The following is a 25,529-nucleotide window of genomic DNA, read 5'->3' as shown; positions in this document are numbered from 1 at the left end:
AATACATCAAGTTTTGAATCATGAGTACACTAGTTCAAAAACAGGACACCGCAAGCGCTAGCGACAGCTGAAGCAAAGATGGCTACGTTTACTGGTACCGAGCGTGCTAGCTGTGTGTTTTGGTTTGAAGAATCCAAGTCTGCGACGACTGTGCAACTAATTTTCGTACAGAATATGGTAAAGATCCTCCCAGTAGACCTACTATTTATCGATGGCATAAGTGTTTTATTGAAAGTGGATGTTCGGTAAGACACAAGAAATCTTCAAGTTGTCCCAGTACGTCTCAAGACGTTGTAGAGCAAGTGACACTTCAGATGGGATATGTGCCACATCACCAATGAAAATCACATTGAACCTTTTTAAGGTACAACCTAAAAAAAAAAAGCTTGATGTATTTTCCTCCAAAATCACACAAAACCATGTCTGTAAGCTAAATAAATAAACCAATGTGATTATAGTTGTAAATTCCTTTTTGATACACCTTGTATTAATAATATCTGACAATTTTGACAATATACCATTGCCTTAATTAAAAAGATAATATATCTGATGAAGGTACTTATATGTTGCCGAAACTGTAACATATTATTAGTACTAAGTGACTGCTTTGGTCAGAATTTATGTTTATTTAACCTATTGCGAGTGCTTTCTATATGCAAATTCTAGATTTCGATCCCTAAGTGAGCACGTTTTCGCCACACAGTCTTGCAAGTTAACGTCTCAAACAACATCCGTCCTAAAAACGACCATTAAATAGTGAACAAATAAACTAGGCATACCTGGATAAATAGGTTAATAGCTCTCAAAATTCTACAATATTGATAGCGTATATTATTAAAAAAAATGTTCAAAGACGAAACGTTGTAGATCTCATTGACCTTAACAATATTATGTGCTTAAGTGTAAACTTCATGCGTAGTTTTCGAGAAAATCGAAAGAAACGAGTTTTTTTTGTAAACCTAAGAAGAAGCAGTTTCATGTACACCACATCAAGAAGTTTGGTTTGTATTGCGTGATATTTTCTCAATTAAGATTGGAATCAGAAGTGGTTGTATATTTCTAACGCTTCAGGTTTTAGTAGAAAAATTAGAGTGGATATAGATCATATTCTTGGGATGCTTAATTGGTTGCAATAAATAGCTTCTCGGTATCTATTATCATTTTTACTCTATAACGATCAACATTAAAACTAGGGACGACCACAAATTTCCGGTTCCGGCTGAACCGGTTCCGCGAGAAAACCGTTCTTGGAGATTCGGTTTTCAGAGCCAATTCCGGAACCGGTGCCAGAAATGGATACGAAAATCCGGTTCTGGAATTGGATCTTAGGAACTGGTTCCAGACCTGGATCTTAAAACCCGGTTCCGGAACCGAATCTTCTAGAACCGGATCCGTTCATAGCCGAAACCGGTTCCAACAGGAACCGGTTCCGGCCATCCCTAATTAAAACGGAAATGGTTAACTTCTACCTTCGACTTTCGGTTTTAATAGATAGATTAGAGGGTATAGTTTTTAGAATCTAAAGAAATAAAAAAAAAAACACTTTTTACTATCACTTATCGTTTTTGCTGTATGTAGAAACAATATTGAAACCGAAAGTTGTAGTGAATTTCTATCACAGCCGATCTTAATAGATAGTTTAAGGATTGAGTTGAGATGTATTTTTGGGACGGTTAATCGCTCGCAAAAAAAAAAAAAAAAGATTCTTGCTATCTAGTACCGTTTTTTCTATTTTGTAGTGATCAACGTAGAAACTAGAAATCGTCTATCATTTCCTGTTTGAGTGTCTTCTCCAGCAAGGAACTCAGTTCTTAGCTTTTGATAGTCTCTACATCCTGACCGTATTTTTGATGATGATTCATCAAAGTTGTTCTTGAGATTTTCTTTTTGTCTTCCGGACGGACGGAAACACGGACAGACAGGATAAAAATATTTTTTTAAAAAATGAAAGTAGTTTTGGTAAAACCAAATTCCATAAAAATTGATATTGTATGATAATCACACTACCTAGTAAGATGAAACTAATATTGAAGCTTATATACAGGGTGGTCCGGTTGAGTTGATTTTAGTTTTAGCGTCCCTTTCAGCAGCGAGGCTATATGAGACGTGGACCTACTGATTAACGTGGAATCCGAACCACATGAGCTCCCGCCGGGAATCGAACCCGGGTCTCCCACGCTAAAGGCGCGTACGCTAACCGCTTAGCCACGGAGGAGCTCAGGGTGGTCCGGAAGTGGGCATACCTCCCCCCCCCCTTTAGTGTCAACAGTATAGTGTTAGTTATGGTAGAATGTCTGTACACAGTTACCTTGAAGTCTTAATAGTCATAAACATCGTTATGTTCACCATCCATGTCGTAACACAGCTGAATTCTGCACCAAGTTCTCGCAGACGTTTTGCGGAGATACTCCGGAGTCACGAGGATGAAGGCGTGTTTCACATCTGATCGTAATTCCTGCGTTATGTCGAGTGTTTCTTACTTGTTGCTTTATGAAACCCCAGAGAATATTGTCTGTTGTCGTCAGATCGAGATTTCTTGGAGGCCAGACAGAGGGAAATGGTGAAGACGCACAATCTCTTCCAAACCAGCGGCCAGGAAACGTCTGATACAGGTAATTGCGCACGTGAACCGCGAAGTGCGCTGGTTACGACATGGATGGTGATCATATCGATGTTTATGACTCTTAAGACTTCAAGGTAACTGTGTACAGACATTCTACCATAACTAACACTATACTGTTGAAACTAAAGGAGAGGGGTTACGTCCGCTTCCGGACCACCCTGTACACTAATTATGTTTTTTCATTATTACATATTGCAAAGACGATGGGATTCAAAATATAGTTAATGAGATGTAGCGTAAAATTACGATTAACTGTTAAACTTTAAATTTTTGTTTAATATTTGAATCAGATAATGCAAAAAGGGCTTCAGTCAAACAAACATAGTTTTGAGGGGGGGAAAATGCAGTTTTGAAACTATAAACAGAGTTGGCATGGGTCAGTGGGTCAAGTGGGTCAAGTTTTCTGAGTGGGTCAGTGGGTCGTGGGTCAACAGCATGTGACCCACTGTGACCCACCACCCACCGTGACCCACTGCGACCCACCACCCACCGTGACCCACTGTGACCCACCACCCACCATGACCCACTGTGACCCACCGACTCAATATGATCTACCGACTCTCTCTGCTCACTGCATTGTACACAGTATCTTCTGAAGACGGGTAAATTTGTCTTCGTTTTACTTTCAAGACCTTCATTTCCCTTCCTTTTCCATTTGTTTCTGTCTACTTACCTGAGATGAGTAAATCTAACCAAGTGAAAAAAGAACTTCAGGCACTTTTGGATATTGATATTTTTAATTGTAATAATAGCAATAGGACTTATACCACTGCTTGGCTTTCGAGACTTGTGAGTTTTTAGAGGAGCTAACTACTGGAAAAAATACATTTTTGAATCACTGTAATATATAAATTATTAAAAAAAAATGAATTTGACTATGTGTGCCTGATCATCACGGTCAAATTGCAAAGTCAAACGAAATTACTTTTGGTATATAGTTATGCCTTTTTTTTTTTCCAAACTGGGATGTTATATTGCTTTCATTATAATGCATAATATCCTAAGGAGGTAATGAGAATCCGAATTTTTGCGGAAAAAATGAGTATCTCGCAAGCCGTTAAACTTGCGGAGCTGAAATTCAGTGTATTAACTCTTTATTGAAAATAAACATCCTAACATTTTTTTTTTAAATTCTTCTTTATGGAAGGGGTGGGGGCACTTTCTACATATGGAAAATTGGTAGTGAATTGGTTTGTAAAAAGGATCGAAAACGATCGATGTTATATAAGAAAAAATCAGAAACAAAAAACACAGTGCTTGGCTTCATATATCCATTGCTTTCTACTATAATAATTGCTGAAGCTTATGTTTATTATATGGAGCGCTTACAGCCCAGGGCAATCAACCCATAAAGTTGTGAGAAAAATAGGCATAAAATTTATACTGTAAGCTTAATTACACGGAAATTTTAAGTTTGGATTGTACGCATAATTATATGGAAAATTGTACACTTTTTTCCTTTTACGTTGCTCTATTTACCTTGATTTGGAAGTTTCAAATTTCATCCTTTTTTCCACTGAAAAGTATCGAAAATTCAAGGAAATAATTATACTATGATAAGTTAATTGAAATTCATCGTAATTTGGCACATGGCAAACAGCAATATGGTAATTGAAGGGGAAGAAGAAGGGAAAATCTTATTCACTTCTGAACACTTTCCAAGAACCTCGTTCCCTTTCGCTTTCTAGACGGGGGAGGAAACTTGGTAATGGCATCAAAACTTCATGTATAATATCACAAATAAATAAGAAATCAGTTTACCAGGCTTTAATTGATAATCTATTCACAATATTCCCTATCGAAGGCGTGGTAGATGAAGTTTCTGTTCTCCATGAGTCGACATTGCCAACTGACATGGTCGATATGGAAAAGATGTTGTATGGTAATAGGGAGATGATATTTCTTGCTGAGTATTTCAAAACTGACCAAGAAAAATCGTTATCAGACTTAAGTCTAACAAGCAGATTGTCGATGAGGAGTTGCAGAAATCGGGTAGAAGTATTATCAATTTCCACGCCAGAGTGCGAACGGGGATTTCAGATAACTGATATTAGAAATAGACTAAGTGCTCAAACATTGTCTAACTTGTTGTTCATCAATGTTAATGGCCCACCGCTAGATAAGCTCAAAGTAGACGAGCTAGTTATTCTTGGCTGAAGGATGGACTTCATTCCGCTGCGGATGATTTACCACGAAAAAGTTACCAACAGGAAATAAACCCGATTTCAGATGTGTTTTAAGGTGGAAATTTACGAGTTATGGAAAATGTATACTTGTATTACTAATGGCTTATTTGTGTTATTTAACTTTGTACCTAGTTTTTAGTAGTCTCTTCTTTACTTTAGGTAAACTACTTTGAATAATAATTGCAAATATGCATATTTGTAACTTAAATTTAACTTAGTGTTTTAGTGATTACACAAATTACAATTATGAGCATACTTTATGGAGATGCTCTCACATAGGGTACCCGAGCACCTTTATACACTATGAAAAACTGATTTTTCAAGTCTTTTGTAAGAAAAATACTGTGAACTGAGAAACCATAACCTTTTCCATATTGTACAGGGGTATTTTCCTGCGAATAGAAGTTTCTTTTGGAATGCGTTCAGAAATTAACAGTTGCAAGAATACTCTCTTAGTACAAGTATATTTTAGGCACACACTAATTTCCCCCCACTTCGAACTGTTTTAATTTCCTCACTGACAAACACTTTACCATTTTATATCGTAAAGGTCAGATCCACCGTTATTGTAACAGAGTGGTGCTTGAGCGATTGACTAGAAATTCAAACTCCGATTAGTGACAGTTTCAGTCTTGTTTTATTACAAGTGTAAACTGTTTAGTCAGTACAGAAGAGGCCGTGGATCAGAGTAGATCACAGTGGATGAGAGTGGTGGGTCACGGTGGGTGGTGGGTCAGAGTGGGTCATGGTGGGTGGTGGGTCACAGTGGGTCACGGTGGGTGGTGGGTCACGGTGGGTCGTGGGTCAGAGTGGTCACAGTGGGTGGTGGGTCAGTGGGTCGTGGGTCACGGTGGGTGGTGGGTCAGTGGGTCGTGGGTCAAGTTTTCATTGACCCACGCCAACTCTGACTATAAAATCAAGATGAATCAATTTTCCCCAAATGCATAAAAACTACATTAATCGAATGCTGTGTAGGAAAACTTTTTGAATTTTATACCAAAGTTCTCTTTATAATAAGACAATTGCAGTTAACTTTAGATTAGGTAAGTTAATTGAAATACAGATAGGTTAGGAATCTAAGAACATACTTAATATGATTGGGTTACCATACGTCCTGTTTTCCCGGACATGTCCTTTTTTTCGGACCTTGCAATTTGCGTAAGCGCAGGTTTCCCATGGATATAAAAATTACATTAATAGAATGCTATTATCACTAAAACTTAAAACAAATATAATTCTCCATGGAAAAAGATCTTCAGTCACTGACTCAAGCCTATTTTGCGTAGAATAATGAAAGTTTACATCTATTTATAAAATGTTTGATCAATAAAACTGAAGCCCTGTACGTATAGAAACATTATAGATGTACCCCATAGGAACAAAAAATCCGTCGTTAACTTAATTTCGCCATTTTGTTGACTGAAGCCCTTCTGCATAAACTAATTCATTTGTCCAGAGATAAGACATATATATTAATCGATAGATCACCTCAGGCTGAACAAATTTAGATGGTTCAAGGTAAATTCTCATGCTTAAGTTTTGAAAGAACCGAGAAAAAATTATTTCTGATCAGGGGCGTTATTTCAGATTTCGCTTGAGGAGGCAAGAGCACCACCGACACAAAACTTTTAGGTTTTGTACTAGTATATTAGTAGACAATCGATTAAAGTATATGTATTTCTCAAACCCTTGGGGGGCAATTGCCCCTTCCTGTCGCCCTAAATGACGCCCCCTCTTTCTGATGTTAAAAAGGAGGACGTTCGTTGCCAACCTGATAAGTTGATACGAGGGATAGGTTACTTATTTATTTATGTACTGTGTATATAAAAATATGTATACAGATAGTGAACTAGCAGATTGAGGATATTGTAATTTGATTCCTCCGAACAGTGAGTCACATATTAGTTGTAACTGATTCAATCACTGTGACTTATATCCATTGCAAATCTTTTCCATGAAATGTCTATATGAAATACTCCTATTGCACTATAAGAGGAATCAAATAAAGGAAGTAGCATCATGGCGTCACAGCATCTTTCTATAAATATCAACCTACACACAGCATCTGTCGCATGTTAGTAAAAGTCCCTTTGCCTTACGCAATTAAGCCAATAAAAATACTAAGCACAACAACCAACCACGTATGGATGAGTGAAGCAGTATAAACTTAAAAAAAAAAAAAAGTGTAGTGTTTTATTTTTGTATTGCCAGACCTCTGTTGCTCTCTGTCTCTCTGGATAAATTTCCTGGAAATTCTTATAATTGAGTTGAGAGTTTAAAAATGGCGTCTGTTGTATCACTTTCACCATCATTCAAGGACGAAAATGGCGTCATGATAATGTCTCTATACCATTTAAAGAAAGAACTTTTGTTAGTGAGATGAATACGTTAATAGGATTATGTTAATTTTATCTTTTTTTTCTTTCCATAACCTGAGATCATGCAGGAATTTAAATAAATTTTTACTTATGCTGAAATTTCTGTTTCAGCTAAAAGTATTCCTGACATATGTACAGCATAAAAGACTGTTGGATGCACGCGTGAACATAGCTAGTATGAACTATGGATTAAGAACTTCGATTTAATATAGGCCATAAACACTTTTCATTATATATTGTATTTTAGGTCTATTTTGAAAAGATGGCACAATAGCGCTACTTAAACGAGGAATACGTTAATAAAACTATACAAATGAAAGTGTCATGGCCATATTGAAGTTATAATTTATTAAGGAGTTTGGGCTACTAAAATTTCTTCATATATTTACCTGTCCATCCATGATTTTTTTTAAATCAAGTATTTGATGGATTACCATCGATTTTGCCCAGGATAGGGGGTCAAAGCATAGGAATCGATGTGGTTCTGAAGGTATTATTCAAACCGGAAGTGGTAGAAACATTGCCGAATTTACGTATAAGCTAAACAAGCTATAGCTTAGGGCCCTACTTGCTTGGGGACAAAAAATGAAGAAAAACTGATTGTAATGTAATTTCCAAATAACAAGGAAAAGCAATGATAAAAGATGTTTTGTATTGATATGTACTAGGCTTTTATGAAGCAAGTAATAGGGTTCTATTTCTCAGCCCCACATGTAATGAGACCTCTGTTATCCAGCCCACTTACAATGGAGCCCCCGTTTCCCAGCCCAACTTGTAATGGGCCCTTGTTTTCATTTAGATACCCATTAGGTCCACAAATTAGCATATAACATTTATTCAAACCTAATAAATGACGATATTTTGTCGCTGAAAAAGAAAGCTTGACGTATAAAGAGCCCCTTTCAATAGCTTAGGGCCCTATCAAACCTAAATCCAGCACTGAGTAGAAATCTGGTTCGGTGTTATTTAAACCGAACCGACGCACTTTCAGTTTTAACGTTGACTAGTATAGAGCAAAAACAATAATACATAAAAAGAAGCGGTTTCCTGCATTCGACTAACCATCTCACTTCATCTGCACTCTTAACTCTGCACTAAAATTTGAGTTGATAGAAATACACTACAGCATCCGATTTCAATATTAATCTTCATGTAGCAAAACGACAAGAGTGACTGAAGATCTTTTTTTTTTTTTTTTAAAAAAAAAAAAGATTTAGCATCCTAAGAATAGGTGTCATCTTCTCTCTTAACTCTATATTCAAATTGGAAGTGGCACAAGTCATCCAGTTCGGCGCTCTCGAGTACAAACGGTAATACCTAGCGAGAAGCGGTTTTCTGCAATCAATGTACAGTGTTCCAAGAATATATTTCGTATCCACTCTTATCTTTCTGCTAAAAACCATTACCGGTCTCAATATTAAGAAAATATTACGCTATATGACACTGCAACTTCTTATATTAATAATCGATTTCCTTGTCGAGTTTACGATTATTAACGTATCTGTCGTTTACATTGAACTTTTGATGCATTAAAAAAAAAAAAAAAAAAAAAAAAAAAACCAACAGTCACGAAATATACCTAAGTATATAACGAAAAATGTTCATGGTTCATATGTTAAACTGGAACTCCTAGTTTTACTCAATCCTGTTCCCTGTTAAGATATGTATTTATCCAACAATATTTATAACAGGGCACAAAAATTCAAAGTTAGACGTGCTCACCAACCCAAAAATGATGGTCGCCAGTCTCTTTCAAATTCAAATTTTGAAAGCCCCTTTCCCTCACCACGGTCTTTGGTTTGACAAAGAAAGAAATTACATCAGGGCATAACATTTCAAAATCAAACAATTACATGGAGGATAATCAATTTTGAATTGGACAATTCATATACATGTTAAAAATAGCTTATTTTAATTATGACTTCACGTTTGTGTAACCCTCTCTCTGCACTGAAGTACGGTACCAGTTGTCGATTGCAGTTTTCGGATAAAAGTTCTTAAGTGAAGGGTCATTGATTGAAATTGTCAGCAAATTATACAGTGACCTAGTAAACACTGGTCGCCAGCTCCAAATTTCTAGTCGGCAATGGCGACCTGGCGACTGAAAATTTTGCGCCCTGATTTATAAAATATTTTACTTTCACCTAACGAATTATCTCTGGATTACAAAATCTTAAGAATAAAATCAACATTAATCTTTTAATTTAATATCCTACTCTTGTGCCTTATAGACTATAAACTGATGAGAAGTTCAGCTGAGCATTTAATGGGAAATTTAGTGAAAGGATTAAGTGAAAAGTAACGGATCCCTTTTCCTCAGTTAAAAGAACAAATTATCCATACAGAATTAGACTTAAAGTAGAGAAAATTGCACAGAAGTAAGCATCCTTTATCACTGAAATACAATATTACTGAATAGTGATAATTTCAGACGTTCTTCTCCAAGGGAGGGGGCGAATTTCAATACACTGGAGATGAAAAAGTAGTATTACGAAAATACAGAGAACATATAGTGAGTACGATAGGATATATGGTTCCGGGGAGGAATTTCGTGGCTCCGGAGAAGAAATTTCCCTTCGTCCTGAATTCATCACTGCTTCTAAACTAGGGATTAAATTCACAGGATGCCCGAGGGTTAATTCATGCACCAATTTTATAGGAAACGCTACGCCCCTTTCCGTCCTGAAATCACTCACTTGGAACAACTTAAAAAATAGCAATATTTTTAACATTATACACATATGAAATGTAGATGGTACCTGGTTGATATGTCTGCTTCTGCTAGTAGATAGAATATATGTTTCAATTATGAATTTTGTCAGGAGTCTGTACCTAAGACTACTGGAAAACACTTTAAATGACAGTATTAGTTAAATATTTAAATACGGTAAATATTTAATCTATTACGGTCTATCATATGACTTAAGCTTCCCTCTTGCATCAGAATAACATTTGATTCGGGCTTCTTACTATCGCTTATATTAGAATTTAATCCCTATTACTCTTTGTAGCAGGCCGTGTTTCCAAATTGTTAAATTAACACAACAGCACACTGAATAAGACAATTGTTATAATAATATTTAAAAATACACACAAATATTTAACAGTCTCAACACACTAACTGTGTCTTAATCAGACTGTCCACTCCTTCTCTCGGAGACTGTCCAGTCCTGGATTTTTCGAGCCCTGCGTATACTTATATCTAAGCAATGTTCTTATCACTCTGCTTTGTGATAATATTGTTAAAAAATATATATAACTAAATCGATTTAGTTATATATTTTTAACGTTAAACGTTAAATGTGAAGGATCTAGGAAGGTTGCGCAATCCGTACTCTAAAAGGGGCTTTAGTTCTTCATTTGATTATAACACAGCTTTAAAGTATAATAATCAGGGCCCGGATTTTGTTGACCTAAAATTTTCTAAAAAGTGACCCATAAAATGACCCTAAAATTCCTGTAAAATGACCCTAAAATTCACAAAAGTTGACCTTAAAACTTGCAGTTTTTTAAACGTTTATTTCATTAAAACATTGACATTTTTTGAATATCTATTGGATTTTAATTACCATTTCTCACTAATTTTCAAAAGTTTTGTTTCAGTTAGTTGCAGTTCATTGATCATTTGTGTCTTTGGTTTAAAAAAGAACAATAATATTAAAACTAAACTTTAGATAATTTAGTAAATAGCTAAGCGTTTCATATTTGAATTACAGATATATAGGTCTATATCCAGTTAAGCAACATATAAACATTTTATAAGCTGTGATACAACAAACTAACTCAGGAATTTTGTAATCGTCAGAAAATTTAGTTCATACCTTATTCAGCATTGCAGTAGATAACTGTAAACATTGTTACGATTTTATTGAACGGAGCAGCATCTGTTACAAAAACAACATGGTCATGTTGGACACCTTCAGGCCAAAGTAGGGATATCGATTTATCGAAAAGTCTACATATAGTAAAATGGTTGACAGATTCCAACACTTCACCAGTTAGGAAAAATATTTTGCTACGTTCGTCGCCTTTCATTGCCCCAACAATAATATTGACTATATAGCGTTCCTTCACATCACTATTCTGTCTATAGAAACAAAAATTATTTGAGTCCAAAGTTCCTCTCTTGTTTTCTTATTGTGTCCTCGTTACACTTTAGCATGTATTTTTTTCCTAAGATTCGTTTCGTCTGGAACAACCTGTATGACGTTCCAGAAAATCCCGCAATTTCACATTGTTGAATTTCCAAAGAGGAATATTTGAAGAGACATAAACTTCACACAACTCTTTTGAAAACTGAGGATTTGTCTTTACTAATCGAAGCACTCTCCACAAGTAACAACTGCGAACACTTGGTTTTATGTTTGTTTTCAACTGCGCGTAAATGTTTTTCGCTTCTGATATGCTTTTGTACAGTGTCTCGTTTCTTTGCTGCCATTTTTACTTCACATGCCTTGCAAAACAATACTGTACCGTCAGTACTAAAAACATCCTCACCAAATTCAGAAACAATCTGTCTTAAATGAGAGCTGTAGATGGTTTAGACCTCGGCATTCTACATACTGAAAGCATCAATTCACTCTCGAATTGAAACTAGGAAGCACAATTAAAGAATAAAAGTTTACAAGTGTAGATTGTATACACCATAATAATAGATAAAAACCCTGTTTAAAACCTTTGAACGTTTTCTAAATTATTTTTCGTTATTCACGTAGTCATATCCTGTGTGGTAAACAACCTACAACCATCTGCTTTGGCCACTTACGAACTCCCAGCCCTCGTCAACCAGCTTAGTGTTCATTAACTTGTTAGGAATGCAGTTTTTCCACCCCAATAATCAGGAAGCAGGAAAAGAGATCATTTAACTTCGTGTTTTTAATTCCGTAAGCAGTTTTCATTTTAAGATTTCCTTATGTAGAAGAAAAAGAATAAAAAGACCATAAGTGACCTAAAAGTTACCTTAAAATATTAAAAATTGACCTGAAACTTCAAAACGGCAAAAAGTGACCAAAAGTTGACTCTAAAAAAATATATTTTTCGAACCAAGAGTTGTTGGATAATGTTTTTATTTGAACTTTCCTTGTCCTATGCGTAACAGAAAAAAGTTGACTTGTCAACAAGATCCGGGCCCTGATAATAATCTATACTGCACGCGATTGATGAAATATCAAATCGTGACCAAACTTGGCATAGTGCTAAACCTTCACCAGCTTGCTATGCAGATAAAACATTATGGTGTACAGGCCTTTGATTTAGGATTTAGATTCCTGGACTTTCTTCATCCATGGCCATTTAGCCCGTCACGTATGAGGGATGACGCCTCTCAGCGAGCACACTATCCGGGGAAAGGAAAAGAAGGAAGTGGCCTGAGCCCTATAAGTTAGGCACCACCCCGGCACTTGCCTGGTGTGAATGAGGAAAACCCAGGAAAACCTCATTCAGGATGGCTGGTCTGAAAAAACAATCTTTACATTTTTTCGATCGAGTGCCCCCACCGGGAATCGAACCCGGGTCCGCTCGCACGTGCAGACCTTTGGTTCCCATGTTATGGGTCATCAAAATACATTTTTCGATAGTCAACTTTACGCAGCAAAATAATATTAATAACTGGTAGCTTTTTAGAACAAACACTCGTGGAAGAAACCTATAATAATAATAATAATAATAATAATAATAATAATAATAATAATAATAATAATAATAATAATAATAATAATAATAATAATAATAGGTAATGGGGACGATTTTTTTCCGTAATAGGGAGAATTGCTGTTCAAAATTATTTAATATTTTGGATTTAAAATATCCAATAATAGTATTAAACCACCAGCATCACCACAACAGCGTAACTCCATAAATACAAGTGGTACCATAGGATAAATTTAGATCTATTCCATAAGATACCATAGGAATAATTTACTCTATGGTAATACGAGTGTATATGAGTGCCTCGTTAAAGAAAAGATTGTTTATTTACTGATCTTTGCATATATACATGCATACACAGATACGGGTACATTCATCGTAACGGAATCGTGCCGTGACACAGCTGATTGCACGTTTCTTGCAGTAGTGAGCCTATATAGAGACTCTAAGAAAGGAAGGAAATATGGAATAGCTTTGCGTCATTTCGCAGTGTAACATGTTGTTCAAATCTACTAGTACGTGCAGTCGTGGCCGAGTGGTTAAGGCGTCTGACTCGAAATCAGATTCCCTCTGGGAGCGTAGGTTCGAATCCTACCGGCTGCGAAAAAGTTTTTTCTGCTTTCTTTTTAAGTGAGGAAGAAGCATAGAATATCTCATTTACACTAATATTTGAATTTGCCCATTTGCTTTCACACCCAATAGATCCGCAATCTGCCAGGATTTGGATACATGTAGCAAAAATCTTTTTCTTCTCTAGTAAATAAATAAAAAAAAAAAAATAATGTAAAACTGATGGCTTAATAACAACAGTTAAATGTCAATGTGCAGGATAGATAATAATGGATTTTTACGAACAATAAATACACATCGAAATTATCAAATGATTCCATGTGACTTTCAAGCAATAGTTTCTTGTTCTGTGCGTAGCACACACACACACACACTTTGTTTCGCCCTTCGTTACATTGTCAGCTCTAAATATTACGATGATTTAGTTTTATAAGTATTAGATATAATCATACAGGAGATAACAGTAAAAGCTTGCTGGTACTGAATTCACTTCTTATACTTTATTATTTTTCATAGAAAACGTAAAATAATAATAATAATAATAATAATAATAATAATAATAATAATAATAATAATAATAATAATAATAATAATAATAATAATAATTATTATTATTATTATTATTATTATTATTATTATTATTATTATTATTATTATTATTATCGCGATCGCTTCTCGGCCTTTGGCCCCGTGGTCACTCATTTTCTTCAAGGTTTTCCTGTTCTTTCTGGCCAATTTCCATCTTTGAGTGACTGTCCCTGCCTCCTCGTGGTTGGGCTGGTAACACTGCGGGCAGTAAGTCGGCCTTCCAACCTATATGGTGGGAAGTGTGTCGCAGAAGGGCTCCCAGTGGCTAAAAGGGAACTACTATCTATTCTCTATATTTACCTCACTTGGTAGGCTGGGTCGTGTGGTCTTCTTTTTAGATCCTAATGCAGGTTGAGAAGCGATTTTTTGTGAATATTGTGTAACGTTGTGCAAATTTGTTCATTTTGTTTGATTTGTTTAATTTTAGTTCTCACATTTGGGCCAGGAATGTGTAGAATTGTCTTGTTCAATTGTTTGTAACTATTTAATTTATTCAATAGACAATATATTATGGCTCCTACTGGCGAGAATTGTCCTTTTTGTAGTCAGCCCATCTATGGTAGACAAAAGTCCATCAAATGTAACACCTGTTTAATAAAGTGTCATTTTGCATGTGTTGAATCTTACTCGAAAATGGACAGTAGTTCCATTCAGCTGTCTGAATTTTTGTGTAATAATTGTATACAGGGCGAAAGTGTATCTGAATTATCTCATAATGAGGGTAATTCTGGAGATTCTGGAAAGTCAAAGTTGGAAGATTCTTTGGTGAAAATTCTTGAAAACAAATTGAATGACTTGAAGAAAATATTTTTAAGGGAATTTGAAAGTTTGAAAGAGGAAATAGAGCAATTAAGGTCTCAAAATGAAAAACTTAACGAATTACTTGTGAACAAATCCTGTAATTGTTTGAGGAAGGTATCAGTTGAACCTTCTCGAAAGAATCCTAAGGTTGTAGACATAAGTGATCCTGATCATTTTCCTGAATTAACTAGAAATGAGAATATACAATTTGTAGATTCTAATCAGGAAGAAGTTGAGTTCGATGCGAACAAAGATCAATGGGTTCAAGTTATTTCACGTAATAAAAGGAGATTAGAGAATAAAAGACCAAGAGAGACAGATAATAGAGGGAATTTGAGTACTGGCTTACATAAAAATCAACGTAAGTTGACTTCTGGTAGTGGTACTGATAAAATTGATTTGGTTGCTAAAAGTAGAAAGAGGGCATTGTTTGTTACTAGATTTGATCCATCGGTTAATGAAAGTGATGTTGAGTCTATTGTGAGTGATAGAAATGTAACCTATGTCAAATGTACTAGATTGAAAACTAAGTACGATACTTATGCTTCTTTTCATGTTGAAGTGTTTGAATCTGATTTTGGGATTATTAATGATCCCATGATTTGGCCCAGTGGCATATTAATTGGTCCATTTTATGGCAAACTTTTAACAACTAATTCTGAAAATCCAATTAATAATGTTAATAACAATAACTAATTCAATATGGAAGTCCATATTTTGTATCAAAATGTTCGAGGGCTTAGAACCAAAAGTAATATATTTTTTTCTTCTGTTGCTGATTGTTCTTTTGATATTATTGCTGTTACTGAGTCATGGTTTAATTATAAACAACATACTGATGATTATTTCCCTGAAACTTATAAATGTTTTCGCTCTGATAGGAATTATACTATCGATCAGTGTAGTAGAGGTGGTGGTGTTTTGCTAGCTGTTAAAACAAATATAAATTGTCAAAGGAGATTTGATTTGGAATCTGAAATTGAGTGTGTTTGGATTGAGATTGATACGTCCAATGGGAAAAAATTATTAGTTGCATGTTGTTATTTTCATCCAACTTATCCTGTTATAAGTTTTATGAATTATCTTAATTATATTGTCTCCAAAGTGAACTTTTTGAACTATGAAGTAGTGATTATTGGTGACTTTAATATATCTAAAGTGGACTGGATGAATAGAAATCTATTAAACGATATAAACTACTATTCTAAAACCAAGGCGAAAATCCTATTTAATTTTTTAGATGATATGAATTTGAACGTTGTTTCAGGGACATCAGGTCTTGATTTAATTTTGTATAACACTTATGTTCAATCCAATAATTCAGATGTATCTCTGGTTCCGCCCGACCAGTATCATGATCCGATGGAGATTACTGTTAAACTATTATCTCTTATACGTGAGATACCTAGAGATAGCTTTTTGTTATATCAAAAGGGTGATTATCTTTCTTTATATAAAGAAATTGAAGGATTTCCCTGGGCCAATTTGTTGTTGAATACAGATATTGATTTTGTTGCTCAAAATATTAATGATGTTATATTGAATGCAATCAGAAACAATGTTCCTCTAGTAACCAAATCAATTTCTAAGTATCCGAGATGGTACTCTCGTAATTTAATTCATTTGCTTAAAAAAAAGAATAATGCTCATAAAAAGTACAAAAGAACCCAATCTCTTCAAGATTATAATATTTTCTCTAAACTTCGTTCTGATTTTAAGAAACAACTTATTATTGATAAAACGAAATTTTATAATAAGATTGAGAATAGTTTAAAAAATAATCCCAAAAGATTTTGGAAGTATACAAGTAATAAAATAAATGGTAAAGATGGACATAAGGCAATATTAGTCGATGACGAATTTCTTTCTGACCCTCAATTGATATCTGAAGCCATGGCTAAACATTTTGCAGCTGTTTTTCATAAAGATGATATTAATGTGAATGATAATAATGTTACTTTTAAGGCCAGTCAATTTTGTTATAATCAAATATTTTTTTCTACGAAACAGGTAATAGATGTTATTAAATCTTTAAATGTTAAAGCGTCTGTTGGTCTTGATCTAATACCGATTTTTATAATAAAAGGTATTTCCGATATAATTGCACCAATTTTGACATCGGTGTTTAATTGGAGTTTAGCATCTTGCTTCTATCCTAGTGTATGGAAAACTGTTGTTGTTACTCCAATTCCAAAAACTGATGGTAGATCTGTAACGGATTATAGACCTATTTCTATTCTTGATGTAATACCAAAAATTTTTGATCAGCTTATTTACAATTATCTTTATAGTACTGTTGAACATTCTATTATACCTGAACAGTTTGGCTTCTTAAAGGGTAAATCAACTGAACTTAATTTGAATAAATTTCTGACCTTCGTTTCTCCTGTTGTATATAAACGTGGTCAAGTTGATACTATTTATTTTGATTTTGCTAAAGCCTTCGATAAAATATCCCATCATAAGCTTCTTAATAAACTTCATTTCTTTGAAATCTCTAAATCCTTGATTTATTGGTTCGCTTCTTATCTTTTCGATCGTAAATTCGTAGTTAGATATATGGGTTCTAAGTCATCTGTTTTCAAGATTTCTTCGGGTGTTCCTCAAGGATCCAATTTGGGTCCATTATTATTTTTAATATATGTGAATGATATTGGTAATTATTTGAAATGTCCTTTTTTACTGTACGCTGATGATCTCAAGATATTTTCTGAAATAACTTGTAATCAGGATCACCTTAAATTACAGGCTGATATCACCTCTGTTTACCAATGGTCTGTACAAAATTTACTTCCATTAAACATGAATAAAACAAAAAGTATAGCTTTCTCCAGGAAAACGAATATATCGTATTTTTCTTATTCAATAAATCAGTATAGAATACAACCTGTTTCAATTAACAAAGATTTAGGTGTTATGATTGATTCTAAATTACTTTTTGACCATCATGTTTCAACCATGGTCTCCAAGGCTAGAAGGAATCTGGGACTCATCAAATGGGCTGCTAGAGATTTTAAGGATATTATAACTTGCAAAATTTTATATTGTGCATATGTACGTTCCCACTTGGAATTTGCTAGCTTGATTTGGAACCGTAATCTCATTAGTACTACTCAAGTTTTGGAGTCAGTCCAGATTTCCTTCCTGGCCTGGTTAAGATTTAAATTTAAACTATATGATCTGCCTAATAGGGTGATTCTCGCTAGATTGGATTTACTTCCTCTCGAAGTCCGTCGTAATTTAAGGCAAATTAAATTTGTGCATGATATAATTCATGCGAAACTGAATTTAATAGAATATTTGTTTATTAAGGTTCCCTTATATAAATCTAGGCTTTATCGTCCTATATTGTGTAATAGTAATTTAGTTGGTTCGCCATTATTTATTTGTGTTGACAACATAAACAAAATGTCACTCAAAATTGATTTTTTTGATTCGAATTTTTTGGCGCTTAGTAAACAGTTCTTGGATTGCTATATTTAATTAAAATATCTAATTTAACCCTTTTTTTTTGTATATTGTCTATTGAATTTTCTTTTCTTTTTTTTTTTTTACCCATATGGTGTATATTTGTTCATGTGTTTTATTTTTTTTTAATTTGTTCTTTTTATAATCTACTTATGTTAATTTTTAAGTATACATCCTACTTGATTGAATTTTTATTGAAATGAGGATATGTTTGTAACTTTATCTTGTAATTTAGTTTGAATTAAATATGTGTTAATGTTTTTTCTTTTGCTTTTCTTGATTGTCATGAATTTATGTATTTTAATTTTTTCTTTTGTTTTGATGTATTTCTTTCTGTAATACTCCATTGTATATATATGTATATATGACCATTATGGCTTCGGCTGTGGTCGCAATTTTTCTTAATAATAAAAAAAAAAAAAAAAAAAAATTATTATTATTGTGCATTTCTCTAAAATCTAACTTTATGTTACTATCCGCATTTTCTTCTCACTGTACCCAAAGATCATTTTTCCAAAGGATATCTAAATTAACACTCAAATGCTCTGTAGCCCGTATTCCATTTACCTTACAAGGAACACTAAATATTTGAATTTTGATGAGAGACAGGATACACTAATAGAACGCTTAAGAGGAAACTTCACAGCCAAAATTGCAACTGCTACGTACAAGAGAAGACAACGATCACTCGTTAAGATGAAATGTAAACAATCAGTAAATCATACGGATGTTACACAAGGAAATAACTTTTTTGTTTGTTTGTTTTCAAAACTTGATAATGATCCATATTAAGTAGATAGGTTGCTTGGTGCCTAGTAAAACCACCATGGTCGCCATCATACAAGCACTAATCTTAAATCACGATAGAAAATATTAAATAGGAAGAGGATATTTTGATAGAACCAGAAATACATAGTGGTCGTCGATTTTTGATGTAACTGTTGTCTGATTAAAGACAATAAGTTATGTGATTAGAATAACAAGCAGTTGAAGTACATATCACTAGAAACTTTACACTTCAGTTTGAAAATTCATAGAAGCTAAAAACCAAATATATTCGTTGAGTCATACATGATAAAGAGAACTATTAGTGAAAGTATAATTATCATGGGCGCCATTTTGTAATCGGACACTGTTAATAGTGGTCTAAATCTGTAAATAGGAAGATCCTGTGTTTGAAATGTGCTGAAATTTTTACCAGAAATACATTCTTGTCTGAATGTTGCAGAAATAAATTATTTCTTTGTTGTAACAGATAATAATTTGCGGAACCGACTGCGTTAACTACAAAATACGAACGATAGAACTGCACAAAATTTCGTTGATATCAGGCGGGAAATCCAAACTTTTAGAAAAAAAATGCAATTTTTTGAAAGCTAAAATTGTTGAGCTTGAAGATAGTAGTAAAATCAAAAATATTCGGGATATGTATAAAGGAAACACAACACACACTGAGCAAGGCTATGTGATAAAAATATATGAAAACACAAACATGTAACACTTTCAACACACTAACTACAGTATATACGAAAACTCAAGTACCGGTTTGAATCCAACTGTAAGCTGTATAGTCATCGTGTTGTATATGTAGTCTCAGCCGCTGGAAAGGGATGTTAAAATCCAATCAGACAACCACACCTGATATTACTGAATTCGATTAATACTAAATTGAATCATTAACTTTCGTACAGGAAGAGAAACGATTTCAATATCCATTTCTCTTTTCTTGAACAAAAACGACTTTATCAATCTCTGCTCTGTATGTGAGCTAGTATTTTCCGAAAGAACTCTAATATCTACTGAAAAATGAAATACGGGTATTATCTTCTTAAAAAATAGAATGTATGCTTTTGATTATTCACAAAATCACGAAAATTCTTAAATGAAACATTAATTGTCTCTTTGAAATATGGAAAGGAAAAAAGTATACAGGGTGTTTCAAAACAACACCAGCGACGTTTGGAAGGTGATTCCTGACAGCAAAATAAGACAAAAAGTATAGACCAACCTGGGGGCACAAATGCTTCCTTTTGGAGTTATAGGCTGCCGAAAACATGAAAAAATGAAATTCAAAGGTCTATAGCTCCAAGACCATGGGACCTATCGTAGTCGGGTCAAGACTTTATTTAGGAAGTAATATGTACCCTATCCAAATATCCATGTTTGAGAATCGTGCCGTACTTCTGCAACAATTTTTATAGAGGTAGTTGGTGAGTACTTCAAATTACATGCTTGTAACAAAACTCCCTCTATAAAAATGGTTTAGAATTCTGAAACATGGATTTTTGGATAGGGCACGTGTTAGTTCCTAAGTGAAGTATTGACCCGACTACGCAGGCCACATAGTTTTGGAGCTATGGATCTTTAAAGTTAATGTTTTTATGTTCTCGGCAGTCTATAACTCCGAAAGGAAACATTTGTGCACCCACGTTGATCTATACTTTTTGTCTTATCTTGGTGTCAGGAATCACCTCCCAAACGTTGTCGGTGTTGTTTTGAAACACCCTGTATACTAGATTTTCAAAAATACAGAATAGAAATTATTATTTATACTATAAGTGGAGAGACAATTATTTTAACACCAGTTTGGACGAACAGGCTGAATGACATCATTGGGAGTGAGGGAGAGTGAGTGTAAATATGAGGAACTTAAATGAGTAGGATGATGCCATCATTATTATTTGAAGGTGAGCATGAATGTGAGAGAGTTGATTGACGTTGAAGATATCATATTATTTGAGGGCAAGAACGAGATAGTGTGAATGTTAGGGAGTTTAAGTGAGGATATTAATTTATATTGTTTGAGAGTGAGTGCGACGAAGTTGACGCAGGATCAGAATAAGGACATCAATATTATTTCAGTGTGAATTTGAGTGAGGATGTCGGAATCAATATTATTAAGGGGTGAGAGCAAGTGAGGGTTAGGATATTAATATTATTTGAGGATGAGGGCAAATGAGTGTGAGGGAATTGATTGAGGATGAGTGTGAATGAGGATTAAGGTATCAATGTTATTTGAAGGTGAGGGCAAATGAGTGTGAGGGAATTGATTGAGAATGAGTGCGAGTGAGGATTAAGGTATCAATGTTCTTTGAGGGTGAGGCAAGTGAGTGTGAGGGAATTGATTGAGGGTGAGTGCGAGTGATTGTGAGGAAGTCTATTAAGGACGAGGCTGAGTGAAGGTATCAATATTATTTGAAGGCGAGGCTTAGTAACTGAAATTGTGACTGGAAGTTAGGAAACTTACCCGCCGGTGCTGTCGAAATATGACGCAGATTTTCATGATTGTCTGCGTAAACCATAGGCCTATTGGTAATATTTTGGTACCGCCGATTAAGACGGAAAATAATGAGCAGCACATTTTTTAAATCTCCTCATCTTTTAATAATCCTCATGAGTGTTACATTGTAATTATTCGATGTTTCTTCCTTATCTGGAATTGTTTTTTATCATTCGCCCTTCCCTCTATAGGGAAGAGGGTATTGAAGTGGTGGTGCAAATGCATCTTGTGAAATCAACATTAACTGTGCTTATGATTATGTTGAACAATTCACTGAAGACTGATTCATCACATGAATCGATTCATTTCTGAAAAATTATGATTCATTTGATTCACGTCATAATACTTGAAACGTTCATGAATGATATACCACTAGTATACAATAGGCTGCACCATATTCATTATTCATCTTTTCCCACGAAGGATCAAACCTAATAAAATACAAAGATTCAATTATACAAATTATACAATTATATGATAAAATCTAATATCAGAAACTAACCTTTTCAACGAATTTTGCCAGTCAATGACGACGTTAGAGAGGAGCAAAGAGGTGTGGGCGCCCCCGTTTCAACTTTCCTGTGTCTGTCCCCAGACATGTATTATAGTATAGGGTAAGTAACATAAAAGTTATTTTTTGTATAAACATAAAATAGCTATCCCTCCAAGAAATAAAAGCGTTGCCACTGTTGTTAGTTTAAGATTATCTAATCGATAGACAGAATCAATCACCTTTCTTCAGCTGATATTTTATTCTACCTTTCTCGATGCTCTGACAGTAGCGCAAGAAGCCGAGAACTTACTTGTCTGTTTGTATCTCTCCTTCTCCTTCCTCGTGACGTCATACACGGGAGAAGAAATTTCTCCTCTAGCCTCTGTACGTAATGAATGTTTCCCCACGCAGAGCGCTAGAGAGATCTGGTGTGGAGCACTGGCTGGTAGCAGCAGCAGTCGTGGCCGAGTGGTTAAGGCGTCTGACTAGAAATCAGATTCCCTCTGGGAGCGTAGGTTCGAATCCTACCGACTGCGAACTTTTTCCTTTATTATTGATTTCCTTCAAATCTCTGTACTTTTAACTCATGGAGTTGATTCTTAAAGAAAGTCCCTTACATTTTATACCATTGCACTGAATAATTTTCTTTTTCGCTTGAAGTTATTACTACTTTCTAGGAATGGCCAAAATTTTGTGGAATCAAACATTTCATTTTCTGGATTAAAAAAAAAAAAGCGGAATTTTTTCGAAGTCCAGAAAGTGAAATTTCCGATTTCGGAAAATATGTTATACTAATTCCGAATTCGGAAATTTTTCTGGCTCTACTTTCCGGATTCCGGAATTGGCCATAAATAGGTTATATCATTTCTATCACGAAAAGAAAGTACATTGATTTCGCTGTGATCTGGGTATACCACTGACTTGTAAAAACAGCAGTCGTGGCCGAGTGGTTAAGGCGTCTGACTAGAAATCAGATTCCCTCTGGGAGCGTAGGTTCGAGTCCTACCGACTGCGATTTTCTTCTTCCTTTTACTATTAATTTCTCTCATATTTCTGTATTTAACGTATATAGTTCATTCTTAAAAAGAAAATCTTTAACATAATAAATCTCTTGCAGTGAAGATTTTATTCTTTTTCCCTTAAAGTTGTGTACACTAAAAGAAAGTACATTAATTTGACTCTGTAGAATTAGTATAGTATATTTTGACAAAGAAAATATGTAAAATTAAAAGCTAAGATAGGGTTATGATTTCAAAGAAAGATTCTTTCTTAAGACTTCTTCTTTTAAATAAAAAAAAATCTTATATGATACGAACAATTATTATTATTATTATTATTATTATTATTATTATTATTATTATTATTATTATTATTATTATTATTATTATTATTATTATTATTATTATTATTATTATTTATTTTATTTTTTTTTTTGAAATAGTCATTTATTCACACCTTGAATAACTTAAAACACTCTTTTGAGAAGTAGCAGAATTTCTTCATAGCCTGGTCCGTAGCCTAAACATAATACAGGGTTTTTTCTTTATTTTTCAGGAGGTCTATTTGAGCTAACCATACATTCTTGATTGCTTATTTTCAAAAAGATGTGCTTTACCAAAATTTTTGTTCATATTTATCCTAGCTATTCGTGTGTCCGTCTGTCCGAAGAACTTGATGGATCAGAATCAATTTAGGCTACGATGTAGAGGGGCGAAAGTTAGGAAACAAGTTTATTGATGTAGCTGATTTAGCCACCGGAAGTAGTAGAAATAAATCGTTTCCGGTTTTAGCGTTGATCACTGTAAAGCAAAAGTGGTAATAGACAGAGAGATTCTGTTTCCTACAATCGCAGCACACATAATAAGAGATAGTTGGAAGCGGATTTTTAAAATCGATTTATCGTTTTAAGAGTAGGTACCATCTTCTCTCTCTTAATTCTCTAGTCAAACCAGAAATGACAGAAATCAACCACTTCCGGTTTTTAACATTTATCGCTATAAAACAAAAACGGTAATAGATAGCGAGAAGCAGTTTTCTACAATCAATGAAGCGTCTCAAATATCCGCTCTAATCTTTCTACAAAACAGGAAGTGGTAGAAATATATTACCACTTCCGGTTTCAATATTAATTGAGAAAATATCACACCATATAACCAAACTCCTTCACGTAGTGTACACATGACACTTTTCTAATACTTGTTTGAACATAATGTTTTATGTAAACAAACAGCTGGAAGTTTCAGGAGAGCTAAGCTCCTTGGCATCCCTAATTAAGGATATGCTCGTGGCTATGTAGTAAATGTAAGCCCATCTGCGCAGAAATCCCATACTCGATTGCCAGTGGGAGCTCATGTTGTTCGGATTCCACCTCAAGCTGCTGTAGGTCCAAGTCTCAGATAGCCTCACAGCTGAAAGGGACGCTAAATTCTAACTCAAACCAACTCATTTTTAGACTTACGTATAGTATGTAATTTGTTCAATCTTACACAAATCATATAATAAATGAATACTATTAAATACATGGATAAATTGAGTCATTTTTTAAAAAGTGAAGATAAATCTTTAGGATGGAGTTTCCATGGCTGGAATGGAAAAGTGTAACGAAACTGGAGTTTCTTAGAACACTCACGAAAAGAGTTCATCATCAAGTTACACGATCTAAGATTAAACTAAGGACCCTTCATTTAATATATGAGTACGTCACCATTGTCCTTTGATATAAACTATGCATGTGCATGTTGGCACAGGGGGTGGGCCAATCACACAGGACTTGCTGGTATCGAGGACCGTACACACTCAACAGAGAAACTCGCTCATTGTGCACTAATATCACAGGGACACAAAATCTGTTATAACGATACCCAAAATATTTACTAACTAAAGAAAAGCAGAAAAATCTATTTATTTACCATTTTATTGGGAAACTTGACCCTTGATTTTCTGGATTATTCTCTCAATGTTCGGTGATATACTGGAATGCGAAGAATATTTTCAAGGTGACCATCAGTTATCCAGGGGAAAAAAATCAGTTCAGTTTAAGAGATTGCGTGAGAAATACACTTTCAATAACGGATGAAAAGGTTCAATGGGTTGGAACTGTCCCGGGACCGGTTGCTGCACATGGCTGGTGTAAACCGTTAAAAAAAAAAAAAAAGTTAAAATATGAATGTAAATGAGATTTCTTCTGACAGTGTAATTTCAAATCTTATAAATTGTAAACAGCAATTAATTTACATTCAAATTATTTATTTAGTTCAGATTTCTAAAGTATATATTAGATTAGTTGTTATAAGTTCGGTTATTACTATGTAAGCTCTCATATTAGCATGGTAACACATTTTGGTGAACATGGTCCCAGGTTCGCTTCCCGGTCGGAGTACATTGAAAAATTTGTAAGCATTATGGTGGTTGGAATTCTGTCTCAAATTGTAGATGCACGTCTCATATAGCCTTGGTGTTGAAAGGAACGCTAAACTTCAATTCAAGTAAACTAAAT

At 34.4% G+C, this 25,529-nt stretch overlaps 1 protein-coding gene and 3 non-coding genes across 4 annotated transcripts in view; 3 read left to right on the top strand and 1 right to left on the bottom strand.

Annotated features, from left to right (window-relative positions):
- LOC145690325 (uncharacterized) overlaps positions 1-25,529 on the bottom strand; it is a 226,234-nt gene that overhangs the window by 152,156 nt on the left and 48,549 nt on the right. The window lies entirely within an intron of this gene.
- Positions 13,355-13,436, top strand: TRNAS-CGA (transfer RNA serine (anticodon CGA)). The gene has a single exon. It is a non-coding gene; the product is annotated as a tRNA-Ser (tRNA).
- On the top strand, positions 22,488-22,569 carry TRNAS-AGA (transfer RNA serine (anticodon AGA)). The gene has a single exon. It is a non-coding gene; the product is annotated as a tRNA-Ser (tRNA).
- Positions 22,966-23,047, top strand: TRNAS-AGA (transfer RNA serine (anticodon AGA)). Its single transcript has one exon. It is a non-coding gene; the product is annotated as a tRNA-Ser (tRNA).

This window comes from Thermobia domestica, chromosome 7 (genome assembly GCF_964235325.1).
Source record: "Thermobia domestica chromosome 7, izTheDome1.hap1.1, whole genome shotgun sequence".
Lineage (NCBI taxonomy): Eukaryota > Metazoa > Arthropoda > Insecta > Zygentoma > Lepismatidae > Thermobia > Thermobia domestica.
Note: the sequence above shows the minus strand (reverse complement) of the source record. Positions and strands in the feature narration are given on the sequence as shown.